General features: G+C 44.0%; 1 pseudogene; it reads right to left on the bottom strand.

The window, feature by feature from the left end:
* Positions 1-1,346: 1,346 nt before the first annotated feature.
* Positions 1,347-10,689, bottom strand: LOC100606211 (annotated as a pseudogene).
* Between the last annotated feature and the right edge of the window lie 12,206 nt (positions 10,690-22,895).

The raw sequence follows: 22,895 nt of genomic DNA, 5'->3' as shown, positions 1-22,895 counted from the left end.
GCTTCTTTCCAAAATTAAAAAATAATTATAGTCTGTATTTGTTTTGGTATAGATATTTTCTTTTTTGATTTTTTTTGTTTTTATGTTTTGCAAAGCAGCATAACAATTGTGATTGTAGAACTGCCTGAGGTTGCCATCTGTAAACATCATTTGCATATCAGTAAGAATAAGGAAAACGGGAGGAGGAGATGGGTTTTTTTAAAAAAAAACAGAACAAATAATCCCATTAAAAAGTGGGCAAAGGACATGAATAGACATTTCTGAAAAGAAGACAAATGGCCAACCGACATGAAAAAATGCTCAACATCACTAATCATCAGAGATGTGCAAATTAAAACCACAATGATAAACCATCTTACACTAGTCATATGGCTATTATTAGAAAGAGAAAAACTAACAGATGTTAGCGAGGATGGGGAGAAAAGGGAATGAACTCTTATACACTGTTGGTGGGAATGTAAATTAGTGTAACCTCTATGGAAAACTGTATGGAGATTTCTCAAAGAACTAAAAATGCAACTACTTTCCATCCAGCAATCCCAAAGAAAAATAAGTCATTATATCAAAAAGACATCTGCAATAGTATGTTTATCACAGCACTATTCACAATAGCAAAGATAAGGAATCAACCTAAGTGTCCATCAAAGGAGGATTAGATAAAGAAACTGTGGTATGTATACATCATGGAATACTATGCAGCCATAAAAAGAATGCAATCATGTCTTTTGCAGCAACATGGATGGAACTGGAGGCCATTAACTTTGGTGAAACAAGCCAGGCACAGAAAGACAAATATCACATGTTCTTACTTATAAGTGGGAGCTAAATAAAGTGTACACATGGAGGTAGTGTGTGGAATGATAGACAACGGAGACTTGGAAGGGTAAGGCAAGGGGTGGATAATGAGTGATTACTTAAGGGGTACAATGTAGGTTATTTGGGTGATCAATACCCTAAAAGCCCTGACTTCACCACTACACAATCTATGCAGGTAACAAAATTACACTTGTACCCCATAAATTTATACAAATAAAAAATAATAAAAGAATAAAAAGCACGGTCTAGACTAGGGGTGTCCAATCTTTTGGCTTCCCTGGGCCACCTTGGAAGAATAATTGTCTTGGGCCACACATAAAATACACGAACACTAACAATAGCCGATGAGCTTAAAAAAAATAAATCACAAAAAAATCTCAGAATGTTTTAAGAAACTTCACGAATTTGTGTTGGGCCACATTCAAAGCCACCCTGGGCTGCATGTGGCCTGTGGGCTGAGGGTTGAACAAGCATGTTCTAGACATTTCACTCTGTCTACATTTCTTCTTCCAGGCAAGTTCCCCTTTAGCTTAGCTGACCACAATCTTGTTTTCTTCCAGGAAGTGAGGGAACCAGTCTCAGTAGCACCTGGTTTTTCCACATTGGCACTGATACCTGACTGGGAGCCATCCATCTTGGACTCAGCAGTGTTATTCACAGTAGAGTTGGCCCCCACAGAAACTGGGAGAGTGGGAACACCACCACTCTGGGTCATAGAGATCTTGCTAGTCTTCATGGCAAGACCACTGTTGAGCATGTTGGTGTATTGGTTCCACCACCTTCACTGAAGGGGCCAGGATTTCCAGTAAACATTTCTGAGATTCTTTCCATTCATACCTAATTGAGCCACAGTGTTCTCAATGGCTAGCTTCCTTCTCTGGTGTGCTGAGTTATTGTTTGCTCCATGAGTCATACAGTGGACCTTCAAGTTGCCTTTGGTGGTAAAAGCTTGCCCATGTATGCTGCACACAAAAGGCTATTCTCTAGTGTGAGTCCACTTGTGAATCTGAAGAGCATTAGTGGATGAGAAGTTCTTCTCACACTGTGTGCAGCTGTGTTGCTTGGCCTGTCAGTGTGGCTGGGCCGCTAACACCAGGGACATGACTGGGGATCCAACTAATGTGCCAGTGAAAGAGAGAGTTCCCTGACCCCCCTCACAGGACGTGTGACAGGTGTGGCTTGTCTGTTTGGTCGCCACTGCTGCTCAAACCTCTTACATGAGGGGGAGTACACAGACAGACAGGTGCAGGAGCCCAAGTGGGAGTGTGTTACAGTGCGCTCTTTTAGCCTTGCCATCTGCAGATGGCTTAAGTGTTAATCAGCTCAGTGGACCCTCTGCCTTTCTGCAAAGGCAGAGGGCCAGTGTGACAGCTTTCTGTATCCTGAGTTGTTGTCCAGAATCCTGGAAGAATCAGGTCACACATGGACTTGAAGGATGGAGAATGCAGGGTTTTATTGGGTGGTGGAGGTGGCTCTCAGTGGGATAGATGAGGAGCTGGACAGGGGATGGAGTGGGAAGATGATCTTCCCCTGGAGTTTGGCCATCCAATGGCTGATTCTCTGACCACCCCCAGCCAAACTCCTCCTGACGTTTCTTCTTTTCTCTCCTGTGCCGTGCCGTTCTGCCATTTGTCTGCTCATCTCCTCATCTCCTGCTTCTGGAGCCTCGGGTTTGGGGTTTATATGGGTACAGGATAGGGGGCGTGATGGGCCAAAAGCAACATTTTCGGCACAAAAACAGGAATGCCTTTTCTCACTTAGGGCTGTGCGTATCCAGGCTTGAGGGTGGGGCCTTTGCTGGGGAACTGCCCTCTTCTATCCAGTATTTCCATGTCTCCTATCTGTGTCACCAGGAACTTCAGCTTTTCATTTTTATTTTTTAGAGACAGGGTCTCTCCTTTTTGCACAGGCTGGAGTGCAGTGGCACAATCATAGCTTACCACAACCTTGAACTCCTGGGCTCAAGTGATCCTCCTGCCCCAGCCTCATTAGTAGCTGGGATTACAAGCGTTAGCCACCAAGCCTGTTAAAACTTGAACTTTGACATAGGTTGACTGGGCTCAGAAAAACGTTGATGGGAGACAGCCCATCTCAGTGTGGCTGTTCTTGGGGTGCTCAGCTTTGCCCCCAGCATCTGGAGACTTTGACATAATGTTTTCTGCTTGGCTACTTGCCAGGGAGCATGCCTGGAAGGATGTGGTTTCCACAGCATCTGGAGTTTGGCTAATAGTCCTGGTCTCCCATCAGTGAGAATGAGTCATTAAACTGTTGCTCTCCACTGAATCGTTTTTTCAGCTGCTCTGCCACTGCAGGCCAGAAGGAACGGGACCCACTTTCCTGGTGACTGCTAGGGAAGCCTTCATGGCAAACCCTAGGGTGGGTTATATTAAGTGGATGCTAAGAAGAGGTGTGAGGACCTTTGAGTAGCTACTGGGGGCATCCTGGGAGCTGACTTTGTCCACAGTGGCGTCTTCTTTCAACATCATCATGGCAGATGGCACTTGTATTACCATTCTCACTGACCATCATTGGCTCAGGACCCCTAAAATCACAGGGATTCTCTGGCGGGGACATGCTGGGAATCTGAGTGCCCATGTTCATCCAAATATGTTGTTGCAACATGACCACATTGGTAAATTTCTTTTGACTAATGAGGTATGTACTTATGGATGAGTTGGTTCCGTGAACCCTGAGAAGTGTCTTTACGTTGCCTTTGGTAGAAAAAGCTTGGCCACAGATTTCACATTGGATGGGTCTCTCCCCAGTGTGGGTGTGGTAATGTATGTTTTTTTTCCAAGTGAGAGCAAATTTATTAAAGTAAAGGAATAAAAGAATGGCTACTCCATAGGCAGAGCAGCCCTGAGGGCTGCTGGTCGGCTATTTTTGTGGTTATTTCTTGACTACATGCTAAACAAGTGGCGGGTTTTTCATGAGTTTTCCGGGAAAGTGGTGGGCAACTCCTGGAACTGAGGATTCCTCCCCCTTTTAGACCATACATGGTAACTTCCTGACATTGCCTTGGCATTTGTAAACTGTCATGGTGCTGGTGGGAGTGTCTTTTAGCATGCTAATGTATTATAATTAGCATATAATGAGCAGTGAGGACGACCAGAGGTTACTTTCCTCACCATCTTGGTTTGGGTGGGATTTGGTCTGCTTCTTTACCACATGTTGTTTTATCAGCAAGGTCCTTGTGACCTGTATCTTGTGCCGACCTCCTATCTCATCCTGTGACTTAGAATGCTTAACCTCCTGGGAATGCAGCCCAGTAGGTCTCAGTCTCATTTTACCCAGCCCCTATTCAGGATGGAGGCACTCTGCTTTGAACATTTCTGACATATTTCTCCCCTGCCTTTTACAAAGAAATCCTTAATCTTTTATTATTATTATTATTTTTTTTTTTGAGATGGAGTCTTGCTCTGTCACCCCGGCTGGAGTGCAGTGGCGCGATCTCGGCCCTCTGCAACCTTCGCCTCCCGAGTTCAAGCAATTCTCCTGCCTCAGCCTGCCAGGTAGCTGGGACTACAGGCACGTGCCACCATGCCTGGCTAATTTTTGTATTTTTAGTAGAGATGGGGTTTTGCCATGTTGGCCAGGCTGGTGTCGAAGTCGTGACCTCAGGTGATTCACCCGCCTCGGCCTCCCGAAGTGCTGGGATTACAGGTGTGAGCCTCCACGTCTGGCCAGGAACCCTTAATCTTAAGGGTTAGAGGGACAAAGATCCATCTTCTGTAACTTCTTCAGGCTGAATTGGGCAATGATATTCCTGCCTACCTATTAGGGTCTCTTGTATTCAGGGTAGAGAGGAGCTCAGTCAGAAAGTGTAAGTATGGTGAGGGCCATCCATAACTCTTGAGTTCTGGCAAAAGGTGATATCTGTAGTAAGTATTCAATTTAAGAAAATGTTGAGTAAGCTTATCCTGCATTCCTACACAAAGAGTACAACAGCAATATTTTCCACCACAGTAAAACAGAGTAAGTAAAATTATTCCAACTGAACTGAATAAGAAAGCTTTCCATGAACTGGGCAATTGTTGAAACCAAGCTGATATGGTGTTGCTAGCTAATTCTAATATATGCCCAGAATTAGAATATTGACCCAGATTTTTACATTACCCATCCCTCTTGTTTCTTCTGAGCAGCAGCCAGAGATCACTGCTTGGTTCACAGGAATAAGCACGGTTATTCTAAATTGCAGGAAAAAAAAAACCTTAAGAACAACGAATGAGACTATAATTTAATAACAGGTGTACCATCGTTCTTGAAACAATTTTTCTCTCTCCAGTCTCCCATTTTTACTAAAGACAAATCATGGTAAGACTGATTTGCTTTATTGTACTTGGCCTGATTATTTGTATAAAGTGCAGCAATAATAATAATAATTGTTAGATTTTTTTTTGAGATGGAGTCTCACTGTGTCGCCTAGGCTGGAGTGCAGTGGCACGATCTTGGCTCACTGCAACCTTCGCCTCCTGAGTTCAAGCGATTCTCATGCCTCAACCTTCCAAGTAGCTGGGATTACAGGCACACGCTGCCACGCCCAGCTAATTTTTCTATTTTTAGTAGAGGCAGGGTCTCACCATATCGGCCTGGCTGGTCTTGAACTCCTGACCTCAAGTGATCCGCCTGCCTTGACTTCAAGAATAATTATTTTTAACATAGGCTTTTAAAATTGCCTTTGACGGAACTCTGTTCCTTAAGAAATCTTAGATAATACTTTTTTTTTTTGAGGTGGAGTCTTGCTCTGTTGCCTAGGCTGGAGTGCAGTGGCGCAATCTCAGCTCACTGCAACCTCTGCCCGCTGGGTTCAAGCAATTCTCCCGCCTCAGCCTCCCGAGTAGCTGGGACTACAGGCTAATTTTTTGTATTTTTTTTTTAGTAGAGATGGGGTTTCACTGTGTTAGCCAGGATGGTCTCAATCTCCTGACCTCATTATCTGCCCGCCTCAGCCTCCCAAAGTGCTGGGATTACAGGCGTGAGCCACCGTGCCCGGCCAGATAAGACTTTTTTAAAGCCAAACCCAGCCATGGGTTTGTACCATCAAATACCTAAATTTCCTCTTTTCTTGAGGTCCCAAGATAACTTGGGGCTCCCGGGCCTGTTAGAAAGCAACATTCTTTACTTACCGATCAGGAACCCTGTACAGGGACTGTGTAGACAAGGCATGGAGGCCAGTTTTCCCAAGGGAGGTAATGCATTGTGAAGGAACTTAGGCAGCTTAAGACTCGGTGGCAAGTGAGACATTCACTGGGGTCAGAAGTGGCCTTGTTGCTGTTCTCTACCAGCTGCTGCAATTTCATGGTCTCTGACCCTGGCTTGATGGTCCCACTCCCTTGAAAGCCACCAACCCTTGGGGAATTATGGTTTGGCACCACCCCAGGGAGTGTGGGTCCACCGTTGCTTTCTGGAGAAGGCCCAACAATGAGCCACCCATGTGGTCATTGGGGTTAACCCCCGAAGAAAGATTTTGAGATAGTTCTATGGAGGGGGTCCTTGTTACAAGGACAAGTTTGCTGTCTAAAGAGAGACTGGATTCATCTATGGGGACAGGTACAGAGAGTGCATGAGGTGCCATTGCCTACCACCATTTTGTTCTGGAACTTGGCAAACAGCTGGGGGTTTGCCTTCACCTGGGGATATTGATGAAAGTATACCTTAAGGTTACCCTTGGTGGTGAAGCCATGACCACACACAGAGAACATGAAGGGTCTCTCTCCAGTATGCATGTGGTGATAGATCTGCAAGGAGCTACCAGTCTCCCAAACCTTGCTACAGTTCTTACAGCTGTGCTTGTAGAGGATGGCCTCGTCTTTGGGTTCGACACACATCTCAGATGTTTGGTGGCTTATCTTTCTCTTTCTTGGATGGATATAATGCCACAGTAGAGAAAGGACTCTGAAAGAGCACAGAACCCAAGCCTGAGGTAGCAAAGCACTTGGGAGCTGAGACACAACATTCAGGAGCACCCGTATCCTATCCAGCTTCAGGGTGAAGGGTGTCAGCCATGGGGTCACAGAGCTGGCAGCAGAAGGGATGCTGGTGAGATAGCTTGGCTTGTTTAAGGTGTCCAGAGACAGACCTTGGCTTCCAGCTTTCTGGCTGAGCAAAGCCACAGCTGCAGAAACTTGCTTGGACATGTAGCTATCTAAGGTCTTCAGGGTATTAGCTGGAGTGGAGAGTGTGGGAGGCCCGCGAGTTCACTTGAATGCAGATCTTCTCAGTGAGCTAGATCTGCTGTCGTTGAAAAAATGCTGTTGGCGCTGGGCAGAGGGGCCAGCAGCACATATGAGCTCCACTGATTTACCACTCCCTTGTCTCTTTGTAATGCCTGAAGAGGCACATTAATATTGGCCACTTTGCCTTTGGGTAAATAGCTTATGTTCTGGAGTGTGGATGGTAGGGCAGTCTCTGTCTTTAAGTGCAAGACAGACTCTGTGCCCAGCTTCTCCTTTATGTCCCCTTAGCTGCCACCATTTTCCTTGGGACTCTCGCTGCTTGAACTGGGCGGCTGGTGGCTTGGTACAGCTGCACAAGTCTTCTGAAGGCACTGACTCCTCGCTGTCATTTATGGTGAGGACAGGTGGACTTTTAGTGCGATTTTTTCTTATGTTCCAAGAACTCAGAGATGCTAATGAGTTCTGCACAGCATTTTTTAGAGATGTGAGTTTCCTACCCATGAAGCTGCTTTACCATCACTTTGTCCTCATTCACTTCATCACCATTCCCTGGGTGGTTCATTGGAGCACCTGGCTTGTTAAGATGATGGCTTGGAAAAGGGTGAAAATAGAGATGTGGAGAAATGGATATAAGTTGGGAGGTAGGGGTAAGGAGAGCTGGAGAGAAATATAGAATACTAATATGTCTTCATCTTGCAAAGTAAGCCGTTAAGGAGATACTATCTATGGTTGATTAAACAGAAAATATAAGTGGATGTATGTTATTTAAAGTGAAAAAGATATCTATTAGAGGAAATAAAAATAATGCTACAACTTTATTGGAAGGGGTGGATGGAAGGTAGGAATGGTGGAATTGAGCTTAATCCTCATCTCTTGCTGGGCATGGTGGCTGACACCTGTAATCCCAGCACTTTGGGAGGCTGAGGTGGGCAGATCCCTTGAGCCCAGGAGTTTGAGATCAGCCTGGGCAACTGATGAAACCCCATCTCTACAACAACAACAAAAAATATACAAAAATCAGTCAGATGTGATGGTGCATGACTGTGGTCCCAGCTACTCAGGAGATTGAGGCAGGAAGATCACCTGAGCCTGGGGAGGTCAAGGTGGCAGTGAGCCATGATGATGCCACTGCACTCCAGCCTGGGTGACAGAGTGAGACTGTCTCAAAAAAAAATTCTTCGTCTCTCATAGCATTAATAGATAATGTCAAAAAAGAAATATAAGCCAGGTGCAGTGGCTTGTGTCTGTAATTCCAGTACTTTGGGGGGCCAAGGTGGGAGGATCGCTTGAGCCCAGAAGTTCAAGACCACCCTGGGCAACATAGGGAGATCCCATCTCTATGAAAATTTAAAAATTAGTCGGATGTGGTGGCGGTGGAGTGCACATGTGTTCCTAGCTACCAGGGAAACTGAGGTGTAAGGATAGCTTGAGTCCGGGAGGTTGAGGCTGCAGTGAACTATGATCGCGCCACTGCACTCCGGCATGGGTGACAGAAATATACAGGCAGGGATAAATATTTTTATTTATTTATTTATTTTTTGAGATGGAGTCTTGCCCTGTCGCCCAGGCTGGAGTGTGATGGCGAGATCTCAGCTCACTGCAACCTCTGCCTTCCAGGTTCAAGCGATTCTCTTGCCTCAGCCTCCCATGTAGCTGGGATTACAGGTGCACCACACCCAGCTAATTTTTTTTATATCTTTAGTAGAGGTGGGGTTTCACTATGTTGGCTGGGCTGGTCTCAAACTCCTGACCTTGTGATCCACCTGCCCTGGCCTCCCAAAGTTCTGGGATTACAGGCATGAGCCATGACGCCCAGCCAAGGCAGGGACAAATTTGAGGAATTTTTTAGAAGGTAAAATTTGCAGGACTTGGCTGGGCGCCATGGCTCACACCTCTAATCCCAGCACTTTGGGAGGCCAAGGTGGGTGGGTCACCTGAGGTCAGTAGTTCAAGACCAGCCTAGCCAACATGGTGAAACCCCATCTCTACAAAACTACACAAATTAGCCAGGCATGATGGCAGGTGCCTGTACTTCCAGCTACTCGGGAGGCTGAGGCAGGAGAATCTCTTGAATCCAGGAGGTGGAGGTTGCAGTGAGCTGAAATTGCACCATTGCACTCTAGCCTGGGTAACAGAGCGAGACTCCATCTCAAAAAAAAAAAAATTGTAGGACTTAGTGATTAACCTAATACAGCGAATAAGGGAGAGGGAGGAGGCAAAGGTGATTTGAAGGGTTCTAGATTGAGTGATTGGGTGGATGTGATATCACGACTGGAGTAAAGAACATGGGGTACTATCTAGTTCAAGTGGGGAGATGATGTGGTGGTTAATTTTATGTGTCAACTTGAGTGGAACAAAGGGTGTCCAGATATTTGGCTAAACATTATTCTGGGGGTGTCTGTGAGGGTGGTTCTAGATGAGATTTAACGCTTACATTGATAGACTGAGTAAAACTGATTGCCTTCCTCAGTGTGGGTGAGTCTCTTCCAATCTGTTGCAGGCCTTTATAGAACAAAAGGCAGGGTAAGGGAGAATTCGTTTTCTCTGCCTGACTGTTTCTGAGCTGGGACATTGGTCTTCTCTTGCAGTTGAACTGGAACTTACACCTTGCTTCTCCTGTTCTCAGGAGACTTGGACTGGAACTATACCACCAGCTGTCTTGGATCTCTGGCTTGCGGATGGCACATCATGAGACTTCTCAGTCTCCATCACTGCATGAGCCAATTCCTTATAATAAATCTCTGTCTCTCTCATTACATATATCTTGGAGAACCCTCAGGAACCTTGACTAATACACAAGATAAATTCAGTTTTAATTGTATGTGAGGCATTGTGGTAGAGATATATACTAGATACCCACACACAAGCGGGCAAAGGTCTAGGATCAAAATATCTATTTGGGAATCTGCAACATATGGGTGATAGTTGAAATTATAAAAGTGGTTGAACTCTTCTGGGACTGTCATATATTGTAATAGGACGAAAGGTAGAAAGAATAGATACAGACACATGTAGGTTGGTTAATCTGATGGTTGAAATGTGGACTTCATATTCGATGTACTTGGTGTGTGTGTGTGTGTGTGTGTGTGTGTGTGTGTGTATTTGTTTATAATGAATTTAATTACTCAGTAATGTGCATATAACAAATTCCGTAGTGTGTGTGGTTCAGTCACTCGACTAATTTTTAAAACTGTTCCGCTAAAGCTCTGAGTTGAAAGAACTCATGGTGGTGGTGTTATACATAAATATCTTTACTTGATAGACCTCATTGATTACAGTCAGGATTCTGGTAGATAAATTGGGCAGATGAGATGAACTCCTAACCCTTCCCTGGTGCTTTCTGAATAAGGCCTGTGTTTGTCTGGCTGTGCCATACATTTTATTTTCTCTTTCATTCATTTGTAAGCCTCAGCAACAACCCCCTTCTCCAACACCTTGATATAAATTGCCTTCAAACTCTAATGGAACTTGAGAATGTTGATAAGCTCAAACTATGGTATCCTGATGTTTCCATAGTAACTAATGCACACCAAGGGGGAAAAGATGGAGAATAAATGAGAATAGCATTTTAACAAAATAAGTGAGGGGCAAAGAGTCTTTAGACATGTTATTACCTCTTGTTTAGGAATATGAAAATATTCATCTCCTTAATAATGGGGTTATAAAAGTTGCTACAATGAGACTTGTCAGTAGCCATTTATATTTCATTTTTCTCTATAATCATCGTCATCAAAAGCATTTAAATGCTTCTCTGCCCAACAATACTGTAGAGAGTGAGTTAAATGGACATAGTTGCCATTTTCCTGTGAACCTGCAATCAGAATAGGACAGGGTAGGCCAATGTCTGTATTCCAGTCTCCCAGGCAGAGTTTTGACCTAGTGGATATTAGGAGGAATGGGGATTCAAAGATGACAAATCAATGTTGTGGCATTTGTTTGCTTTGATACAAGACTTTGCTAGCATCTCAGCACTTCCTTGCTTAAAGGGTGCGAGAATAGGGTGCTGCTGTTTCTTCTTTCCTATTTTATAAAAAGGAGGCTTTCTGTAAGCCAGGAAGAGGGCACTGTCAAGTAATCAAATTGGCTGGCACCTTGATCTGGGACTTCCAGTCTCCAGAACACTGAGAAAATACATTTGTGTTGTTTAAGCCAGTGAGTCTGTGGTATTTTGTTATGGCAGCCTGAGCAGCCTATACACCAGTCAGTGTACATGCACAACCAATTAAGCTATTGTTAGATAGGAATAGATTTAGTAAGGGTGAAGAGAAGACTTTTTATTTTATGTATTTATTTGAGACAGAGTCTCTCTGTCATCCAGGATGGAGTGCAGTGGTGTGATCATGGCTCACATCAGCCTTGACCTTCCAGGCTCAAGTGATCCTCCCACCTCAGTCTCCCGAGTAGCTGGGACCACAGGCATGTGCCACCCTGCCTGGCAAATTTTTGTATTCTTTGTAGAGATGGGGTTTCACCATGTTGCCCAGGCTGGTCTTGAACTCCCTCTTGCCTTGACCTCCTAAAGTGTTGGGATTATAGGTGTGAGCCACCATGCCCGGCTTAATATTTTTATTTTAGAATTAGAGAGATTAGGCCAGCCGCAGTGGCTCACGCCTGTAATCCCAGTACTTTGAGAGGCTGAGGTGGGTGGATCACTTGAGGTCAGGAGTTCGAGACCAGCCTGACCAACATGGTGAAACCCTGTCTCTACTAAAAATACAAAAATTAGCCGGGTGTGGTGGTACGTGCCTGTAATCCCAGCTACTCAGGAGGCTGAGGCAGGAGAATCACTTGAACCCGGGAGGTGGAGGTTGCAGTGAGCCGAGGTCACGCTATTGCATTCCAGCCTGGATGACAGAGTGAGACTCTGTCTCAAAAAAAAAAAAAAAAATTGGAGAGATTAAATTTCCACAGATAAGTGTAATAACTGGTGGGATAGCTATCTAACCCAGAACAGAAACACAGAAAGTAGAGGGACATCAAGTATACTGAACAGCTCCAGGCAAAGTAGATAGCATGGCTGGGATTCTGCTTAGCTTTATACCTTCCCCATTTAGAAGAGAAAGGTTAAAAAGCACATTCTTCTTCTTCGTCTTCTTTTTTTTTTCCATACTCATATCACCTTTTGAAAATTAGCCTTCAGTTTAGCTTTTGTGAAAATGAATTCAGAGGTTAGAAGCAAGATGTGTTGGGAGGTGCCAGTAGGGTGAGCTGAGGCTCATCAGTGAGAATGAAAGCCAATTTCCTAGACTTGCCTGGGGAAGGTATATTAGAATGCGGGCCATTTGTTCTCAATGCTCAACTCCCACTTATGAGTAAGAACATGCAGTGTTTGGTTTTCTGTTCCTGTGTTAGTTTGCTGAGGATGATGGCTTCCAGCTTCATTCATATCCCGGCCAAGGACATGATCTCATTCATTTTTATGGCTGCATAGTATTCCATGGTGTATATGTACCACATTTTCTTTATCCAGTCTATCATTGATAGGCATTTGGGTTGGTTCCACAAACTGGCACATTTTGCACATGTATCCCATTTTTTTTTAAGAAGAAATAAAGAAAAAAGAAAAGAAAAAAAAAGAATGGGGACCATTTATCTTGGATGGCCAGAGGTTTGGTAGACATCCTCAAGTTTAGACAGGCCTTAGAGTTCAGATGAAAAAGGAGTGTATCTTCATATTAGAGGCTCAGTTTGGACAAGGGAAATTTTGGGGTGTGTGTGTGTTTAAAATTTGTGACACTCGGGCTTACAGTCACTGGGAAAAGGCAGAAATTTTGAGGAAAAGGAGTACTCAGTAAAGCATTCTTTTACCCTAAGGTATTTGGTCTCTGTCATTATTACATCCAAATTAAAACAAGACAGGGAACTGTGTATTCCTTGATAAAATGGTCTTCACTTGTAATCTGTATTAGAGTACTTAAAACTCCTGATCAATCAATTATATATCGTACGTTGAAATGTAATTAAAATTTTGTCATTGCAACTATTTCAGACCTCCAATTATCCTTATTTATTTTTTGAGACAGAATCTCCGTCTGTTTCCTGGGTGGGAGTACAGTGGTGTGATTATAGCTGACTGCAGCCTTGACCTCCTGGGCTCAAACGATCCCCCCAGGCTCAAGCAATCCTCCCAGTTCAGCCTCCCTAGTAGCTGAGATTACAGGTGTGCACCACCATGCCCAGCTAATTTTTTGACTTTTTTGTAGAGACGGGGATCTCGCTACGTTGCCCAGACTGATATCAAACTCCTTGGCTCAAGTGATCCACCTGCCTTGGCCTTCCAAACTGCTGGGATTACAGTTGTGAAACACTGCATCTGACCTAATTTCTTTTTAGTTTTTTCACAGTGTGGGATTCAGAGTCTAATAGATTGCTGAAATACATATTTAATACCTCAGTTTTAAATATAAGAAATATGATAATATTACATCCAATTGTAGCTGTGCAGAGGTTTGGCTTAAGATCCAAATAGTGTAGCTTGGCCGGGCACAGTGGCTCACGCCTGTAGTCCCAGCACTTTGGGAGGCCGAGATGAGCGGATCACCTGAGGTCAGGAGTTCAAGACCAGCCTGGCCAACATGGTGAAATCCCGTCTCTACTAAAAATACAAAAATTAGCTGGGTGTGTTGGGACATGCCTGTAATCCCAGCTACTTGGGAGGCTGAGGCAGGAGAATTGCTTGAATCCAGCAGGCAGAGGTTACAGTGAGCTGAGATCGTGCCACTGCACCCCAGCCTGGGCAACAAGAGCAAGACTCTGTCTCAAAAAAAAAGTATAGTTTTGTACAATATACTGATATAAAAATTAATATTTTTGTGTAGCTAATATATGCACATGGAGCAAAGTTCCAAAGTTATTAAAGGGCATACACTGAAAATTAGGTCTCTCTTTCTCCCTTATCTCCAAGTTCTCCAGTTCCTTCCCCTGAAGGTAACCACTATTACAAGTTTCTTACGTTTCCTTTTACAAATATTCCACAGTGCATTGATTCTGGAACAGGACATTTCCCCCTCCTTAGCAAGCTCTCAGTATCTGGCAGCAAAAAATGTTGCTTTTCAAGGTGAAAAACTAATGTTCCGAGTAGTAGCATGGAACAGTGACCACCCTTGTTCCTTCTCAAACTCCTCCTTAGAAACCATATTCCCAGACCAAATCAGCAGACATTTGTCTAAACCACTTCTAGCTGGACATAACATGAACACAGACACCTTTATCATGAGCGTACAAGAACCCAAACACCTAACACATCCAGACGTTTAATATTTATTTAGTGCATATGTGTAGAAAAGTAGGTGCTTTTGGTAGGTTGTTGAGCAAGGAGGGGGTTGCAGGTTTATGCAAGATGGAATCAGGGAGAAATTATTCACTCTTTTCCAAGAAGTTGGAGAGGATTTCATCAAAGAAGTGCTGTGTAAATGACAGAAAGGAGATGCAGAGAAGGCATTACAGCATGAGTTGTGGTCTGGGAGAAATGTTGGAATTGGGGTTTGGGATAAAAGAAAGACAGTAGTGTTGAGTGTTGACTCGTGAAGAGCAAGGGGAGGCATTAGATTGGCATGAGGAGGCAGTGAAGGGAGAGTGAGGTAATATGGGATTTGCATTTGTAGATAATGAAGGCTTGTATAGGACCTGTGGACAGAAGTCAGTAAAGAACTCTGTATTTACTATGCTTTCTATATTCCTAGCACTGCCGTCGGAACTATCACTTGGTCTAGAATTTTTCTCTGAGGCACTGAAGAATGGATTGTGGGTCTGGGCGCGGTGCCTCACACCTACAATCCCAGTACTTTGGGAGGTCGAGGTGGGTGGATCACTTGAGGCCAGGAGTTCGAGACCAGCCTGGCCAACATGGTGAAACCCCGTCTCTACTAAAAATACAAAAATTAGCCGGGCATGGTGGCATGTGCCTGTAATTCCAGCTACTCGGGAGGCTGAGGCAGGAGAATCACTTGAACCCAGGAGGCGGAGGTTTCAGTGAGCCGAGATCACGCCATTGCACTCCAGCCTGGGCGACAGGGTAAGACTCTGTCTCAAAAAAAAAAAAAAATGGATTGTGTGATAATATGGTGGGTTTCCTACATCATGTTCTTCCCACAGGTTGACTCTATTTACTAAACAGTCATAAAGCTCCCTAATAACTTGTTATGCATCTATGATCCACACATCTATGTAAAGCAGGGTTCCTTAGCCTCGCCCCTATTGGCATTCTGGTTTGAATAATTCTTTCTTGCAGCAAGCTGTCCTGTGCATTGTAAGATGCTTAGCAACATCTTTGATGCCAGTAACACTCTCCCAAAACTGTCTCTAGACATTGGCAAATATCCCTTGGGAAGGAGACAAAATCACCCTCATGGGGAACCACTAATATAAAACCTCACAAACCTATGTTTTGTTCTGTAAATTCCCCCCACTTTTTTTTTTTTTGAGATGGAGTTTTGCTCTTGCCCAGCTATTTTTGTATTTTTAGTAGAGATGGGGTTTCTCCATGTTGGTCAGGCTGGTCTCGAACTCCCGACCTCAGGTGAGCCTCCTGCCTCGGCCTCCCAAAAAAACCCTTTAAAAAATTAACATCTAAACTGGATGTGGTGGTGCTCATCTGTAGTCCCAGGTACTCCAGAGGCTGGGGTGGGAGGATCTCTTGAGCCCAGGTGCTGTAGTGCGCCATGATTGAGCCTGTGAATAGTCACTGCACTCCAGCCTGGGAACACAGCAAGACCCTGCCTCAAAAAATTAACATTTAAAAATCTTTATCAAAATAATGCATTGGGCTGGGTAAGGTGGCTCCTGCCTATAATCCTAGCACTTTGGGAGGCTGAGGAGGGTGGATTGCTTGAGCCCAGGAGTTCAATACCAGCTTGGGCAACATAGCAAGACCCCTATCTCTACAAAAAAATTTAGGCCGGGTGCGGTGGCTCACGCTTGTAATCCCAGCACTTTGGGAGGCCGAGGCAGGCGGATCACGAGGTCAGGAGATCGAGACCACGGTGAAACCCCGTCTCTACTAAAAATACAAAAAATTAGCCGGGGGTGGTGGCGGATGCCTGTAGTCCCAGCTACTCGGAGAGGCTGAGGCAGGAGAGTGGCGTGAACCCGGGAGGCGGAGCTTGCAGTGAGCCGAGATTGCGCCACTGCACTCCAGCCTGGGCGACAGAGCGAGACTCCGTCTCAAGAAAAAAAAAAAAAAATTTAAAAAATTAGCTGGGTGTGATGGCGTGCACCTGTAGTCCCAGTTACTCAGGAAGCTGAGGTGGGACGATGGCTTGAGCCTGGGAGGTTGAGGTTGCAGTGAGCCATGATTGCACCACTGCACTCCAGCCTGGGTGACACAGCAAGACCCATCTTGAAAATAATAATAATAATAATCATGATAATAATGCATTTATGTAAATAAAAATCACTCATGATAGAAAGCAACTATCTCCTGCCTTGCCCCTGCCTACCTGTAGTCCCATTCCCTAATAACTTCCACTTAACTGTTTCTGGTTTGGGTTTTTCTAATGATTTCTGCCATATACATTCACCTGTTTATCCATTTACTTAAACAATATATTAGTTGAGCACTGTGTTTGTTTGCTCGGGCTGCCATCACAAAATACCACTGGGTGGCTTAAACAATAGAAATTAATTTTCTCACCGTTCTGGAGGCTGCAAGTTCAAGATCAAGGTGCTGGCAGGGCTGGTTTCCTCTGAGGGCCACCAGGGAAGGATCTGTTCCAGGCCTCTCACCTTGGCTTGCAGATGATTGCTGTCTTGCTGCCTCCAAACCTGGTTGTCCCTCTGTGCATGTGTGTCCCTAGTGTCTCTTCCTCTTCTAAGGACACTAGTCATATTGGAGCAGGGCCATACCCCAGTGGCCTCAGTTTAATTTAATCACCTTAGTGAAGACCTTATCTCCAAACATAGTTTCATACTGAGGTACTGGCATTTCAGTACACGAATTTTGGGGGACACTATTCAACCCACGACAAGTACCTACTGTGTGCCAGGCACCGTTCTAAACACTGGGCATGGAACAGCCAACAAAATGGATGAAAATCTCTGCTCTTGGCTGGCGCGGTGGCTCAAGCCTGTAATCCCAGCACTTTGGGAGGCCGAGGCAGGTGGATCACCTGAGGTCAGGAGTTTGAGACCAGCCTGGCCAACATGGCGAAACCCTGTCTCTACTAAAAGTACAAAAAATAGCCAGGCATGGTGGCAGATGCCTGTAATCCCAGTTACTTGGGAGGCTGAGGCAGGAGAATCGCTTGAACCTGGGAGGTGGAGGTTGCAGTGAGCCAAGATTGCAGCACTGCACTCCGGCCTGGGTGACAGAGTGAGACTCTGTCTCAAAAACAAAAACAAATAGAGTAGCCAGGGAAAACCTCTCTGAGAAGTGGACATTTGAGTAAGGACCTGAAGAAGGTGATAGAGAAAGTCATGCAAATGTCTGGGGAAGGATAATTCTAGGCAGAAAGAACAGCTGGTGCCAAGGTCCTGAGGTGGGAACATGTCCAGTTTGCTCAAGGAACAGCAAGGAGGCTCCTGGGGCTGGTGCGGAATGAGCAAGGGGGAGTAGCAGGAGCTGCAGGGCTTGGGGGATGGTGAGGCAGATGATGGCATAAGGCCTAGTAAACCATTGTCATGGCTTTGGCTTTTGTTCTGAGTGAGATAGCAAGCCATTGGACAAGTCATGGGTGGAGGTAGGTTTCAAAAGAATCTCTCTAGCTGCTCTGTGAATAACAGACTAAAAGGGGGTTAGGGAGGAAGCAGGGAGACCAGTAAGGGGAATGTTGCAATAATCCATTTTTTCTGAATCCTTCCTTGGTTTACCAGCTCTAGACATCTTTTATTGACCTGATAGGTGGGGATTTAGCTCACTTCTGCTGCAGCACCGCCTTTTTCTTCCTGCTAATACATCACTAGTTTTAGTTTCTCTGTTTAGGTCCTTTCCCCAGAGGCAATCATTCTAATGGTGTCTTTTTGTTTGTATGCCTTTTTGGTTATCTTTGTGCCTTTTTTTTTCTTTTGAGACAAAGTCTCGCTCTGTTGCCCAGGCTGGAGTGCAGTTATGTGATCACAGCTCACTGCAGCCTCGACTTCCTGGGCTCAAGTGATCCTCCCATCTCAGCCTTCTGAGTAGCTGGGGTGACAGACTTGCACCACCATGCCCAGCTAATTTTTTGATTTTTTGGTAGAGACAAGTGTCGCCATGTTGCCCAGGCTAGTCTTGAACTCCTGGGCTCCAGCAATCCACCACCTCAGGCTCTAAAAGCCCTGTGATTACAGGCATGAGCCACTGTGCCTGGCCTCTTTGTGCCTTTATATAAGGTACATAAACCTCTATTTCTTGTTCATCTATAGATAATATCTCTTAGTTGTACACTTTCTAAAATTAGAGTATTCGTGCTGCTACATGTTCTTCCAGCTCCCCTCATTCTGTCTACTTTCCAACTTCTGTAAGCTATGCTTTTACATTAAGTTTGTTAACATTTCCTTTATACTTTGTAATCATAGTTAAATTTCCTGTGATTTATGTCTAGGTTAGACTCCAAAAGTTGAAAACCAATAAAGATAGTGTTTACATTGTTATAATTATATAAATATTTTTCAGTGTGAAGCCAAGGGATGTGCCTTGATTGCATTTTCTTCTTTATAGTTCCAATGTCACAACCTCCATCAGTTACTCTATATCATTCCATGTTCTAGCTGCCTTTATTATTAGAAAATGGCATTCTTGATTGCCTTTTTTTGTAGTTAAGCTAGATATATGCCTTCTTTACCATATCTCTGCTGTCTTCCAGCTTCTTCCTTATTTTGTCTATTGCTTAGAATAAAGTCCATTCTTCTTAAAGCCCACTTCCTGTGTTAGTTCTTTTGTTGTCTTTTTTTTTTTTTTTTAATGATGACGGAATCTTGCTCTGTTGCCCAGGCTGGAGTGCAGTGGCATGATCTGGGCCCATTGCAGCCTCTGCCTCCTGGGTTCAAGTGATTCTCCTGCCTCAGCCTCCCGAGTAGCTGGGATTACAGGCATGCACCACCATGCCCGGCTAATTTTTGTATTTCTAGTAGAGACAGGGTTTCACCATGTTGGCCAGGGTGGTCCCAAACTCCTGTCCTCAGGTGATCTACTCACCTCAGCCTCCCAAAGTACGGGGATTACAGGTGCAAGCCACTGCACCTGGCCTAAAAGTTGTATTTTATTAATATAAATGTTTAGACTTAATATTTAGGGGACACTTGCCTGTCAGCACATAGATAGTTAATTATTGAGAAAAAATATATATATTTTTAACAACAGTGTTCTTTATTTGTACAAAGCATTACAATCTTCTCAGCGTTCTTTATTCACAAACTTTTCACTATATTTATTTAACAAGTTAACAGTGTCAAACTACATGTTACTACCTGTCAAGCCCCAAGCGTTCAACTTAGAGACAAACAAAAAGTGCTTGGAGCACTGAATGGAAACAGAAAAAGGCTAAGAAAGGCCAATAGAGATATTTTAGAAGCAGTCAAAGAGGATGGTTTGGGGAGAGTTAGATTCCTGAGCAACATCAGATTTCCCTTAAGGTTCAGAGGGGCTTCACAAAATAATTTTTAGAAGACATGAGACAAAATTAGCTGGGCTTGGTGGCATGCATCTGTAGTCCCAGATACTCAGGAGGCTCAGGCAGGAGGATGACTTGAGCCCAGGAGTTCAAGCATGCAGTGAGCTATGATCATGCCACTGCACTCCATCCTGGGCCAGAGTGAGAGAGAGACCCCATCTCTTAAAAAAATAAATATGGGGGAGGGGCGCCAACCATTGCTGAGGCTTGAGTAGGTAAACAAAGCGGCCAGGAAGCTCGAACTGGGTGGAGCCCACTGCAGCTCAAGGAGGCCTGCCTGCCTCTGTAGACTCCACCTCTGGGGGCAGGGCATAGCCAAACAAAAGGCAGCAGAAACTTCTGCAGACTTAAACGTCCCTGTCTGACAGCTTTGAAGAGAGTAGTGGTTCTCCCAGCATGGAGTTTGAGATCTGAGAACAGACAGACTGCCGCCTCAAGTGGGTCCCTGACCCCTGTGTAGCCTAACTGGGAGGCACCTCCCAGTAGGGGCCGACTGACACCTCACACGGCTGGGTGCCCCTCTGAGACAAAGCTTCCAGAGGAATGATCAGGCAGCAACATTTGCTGTTCTGCAATATTTGCTATTCTGCAGCCTCCACTGGTGATACCCAGAAAAACAGGGTCTGGAGTGGACCTCCAGCAAACTCCAACAGACCTGCAGCTAAGGGTCCTGACTGTTAGAAGGAAAACTAACAAACAGAAAGGACATCCACACCAAAACCCCATCTGTACATCACCATCATCAAAGACCAAAGGTAGATGAGCCATCTCATGTGCAGAGACACACATAGGCTCAAAATAAAGGGATGGAGGAAGATCTACTAAGCAAATGGAAAACAAAAAAAAGCAGGGGTTGCAATCCTAATCTCTGATAAAACAGACTTTAAACCAACAAAGATCAGAAGAGACAAAGAAGGCCATTACATAATGGTAAGGGGATCAATTCAACAAGAAGAGCTAACTATCCTAAATATATATGCATCCAATACAGGAGCACCCGGATTCATAAAGCAAGTCCTTAGAGACCTATAAAGAGACTTGGACTCCCACACAATAATAATGGGAGACTTTAACACCCCACTGTCAACATTAGACAGATCAACGAGACAGAAAGTTAACAAGGATATCCAGGAATTGAACTCAGCTCTGCACCAAGCAGACCTAATAGACATCTACAGAACTCTCCACCCCAAATCAACAGAATATACATTCTTCTCAGCACCACATCGCACTTATTCCAAAATTGACCACATAGTTGGAAGTAAAGCACTCCTCAGCAAATGTAAAAGAACAGAAATTATAACAAACTGTCTCTCAGACCACAGTGCAATCAAACTAGAACTCAGGATTAAGAAACTCACTCAAAATCACTCAACTACATGGAAACTGAACAGCCTGCTCCTGAATGACTACAGGGTACATAATGAAATGAAGGCAGAAATAAAGATGTTCTTTGAAACCAATGAGAACAAAGACACAACATACCAGAATCTCTGGGACACATTTAAAGCCATGTGTAGAGGGAAATTTATGGCACTCAATGCCCACAAAAGAAAGCAGGAAAGATCTAAAATTGACACCCTAACATCACAATTAAAAGAACTAGAGAAGCAAGAGCAAACACATCCAAAAGCTAGCAGAAGGCAAGAAATAACTAAGATCAGAGCAGAACTGAAGGAGATAGAGACACAAAAAACACTTCAAAAAGTTAATGAATCCAGGAGGTGGTTTTCTGAAAAGATCAGCAAAATTGATAGACTGCTAGCAAGACTAATAAAGAAGAAAAGAGAGAAGAATCAAATAGATGCAATAAAAAATGATAAAGGGATTATCACTACCAATCCCACAGAAATACAAACTACCATCAGAGAATCCTGTAAACACCTCTACGCAAATAAACTAGAAAATCTAGAAGAAATGGATAAACTCCTTGACACATACACTCTCCCAAGACTAAACCAGGAAGAAATTGAATCCCTGAATAGAGCAATAACAGGCTCTGAAATTGAGGCAGTAATTAATAGCTTACCAACAAAAAAAGTCCAGGACCGGACGGATTCACAGCCAAATTCTACCAGATGTACAAGGAGGAGCTGGTACCATTCCTTCTGAAACTATTCTAATCGATAGAAAAAGAGGGAATCTTCCCTAACTCATTTTATGAGGCCAGCATCATCCCGATACCAAAGCATGGCAGAGACACAACAAAAAAAGGGAATTTTAGACCAATATCCCTGATGAATATCGATGTAAAAATCCTCAATAAAATACTGGCAAACCGAATCCAGCAGCACATCAAAAAGCTTATCCACCATGATCAAGTGGGCTTCATCCCTGGGATGCAAGGCTGATTTAACATATGCAAATCAATAAACGTAATTCATCATATAAACAGAACCAAAGACAAAAACCACATGATTATCTCAATAGATGCAGAAAAGGCCTTTGACAAAATTCAACAGCCCTTCATGCTCAAAACTCTCAATAAATTAGGTATTGATGGGACATATCTCAAAATAATAAGAGCTATTTATGGCAAACCCACAGCCAATATCATACTGAATGGGCAAAAACTGGAAGCATGCCCTTTGAAAACTGGCAAAAGACAGGGATGCCCTCTCACCACTCCTATTCAACATAGTGTTGGAAGTTCTGGCCAGGGCAATCAGGCAGGAGAAAGAAATAAAGCATATTCAATTAGGAAAAGAGGAAGTCAAATTGTCCCTGTTTGCAGGTGACATGATTGTATATTTAGAAAACCCCATCGTCTCAGCCCAAAATCTCCTTAAGCTGATAAGAAACTTCAGCAAATTCTCAGGATACAAAATCAATGTGCGAAAATCACAAGCATTCCTATACACCAACAACAGACAAACAGAGAGCCAAATCATGAGTGAACTCCCATTCACAATTGTTTCAAAGAGAATAAAATACCTAGGAATCCAACTTACAAGGGATGTGAAGGATCTCTTCAAGGAGAACTACAAACCACTGTTCAATGAAATAAAAGAGGCCACAAACAAATGGAAGAACATTCCATGCTCATGGGTAGGAAGAATCAATATCATGAAAATGGCCATACTGCCCAAGGTAATTTATAGATTCAATGCCATCCCCATCAAGCTACCAATGACTTTCTTCACAGAATTGGAAAAAAATTACTTTAAAGTTCATACGGAACCAAAAAAGAGGCCGCATTGCGAAGACAATCCTAAGCAAAAAGAGCATAGCTGGAGGCATCATGCTACCTGACTTCAAACTATACTACAAAGCTACAGTAACCAAAACAGCATGGTACTGGTTCCAAAACAGAGATATA

This window comes from Nomascus leucogenys, chromosome X (genome assembly GCF_006542625.1).
Source record: "Nomascus leucogenys isolate Asia chromosome X, Asia_NLE_v1, whole genome shotgun sequence".
Classification (NCBI taxonomy): domain Eukaryota; kingdom Metazoa; phylum Chordata; class Mammalia; order Primates; family Hylobatidae; genus Nomascus; species Nomascus leucogenys.
Note: the sequence above shows the minus strand (reverse complement) of the source record. Positions and strands in the feature narration are given on the sequence as shown.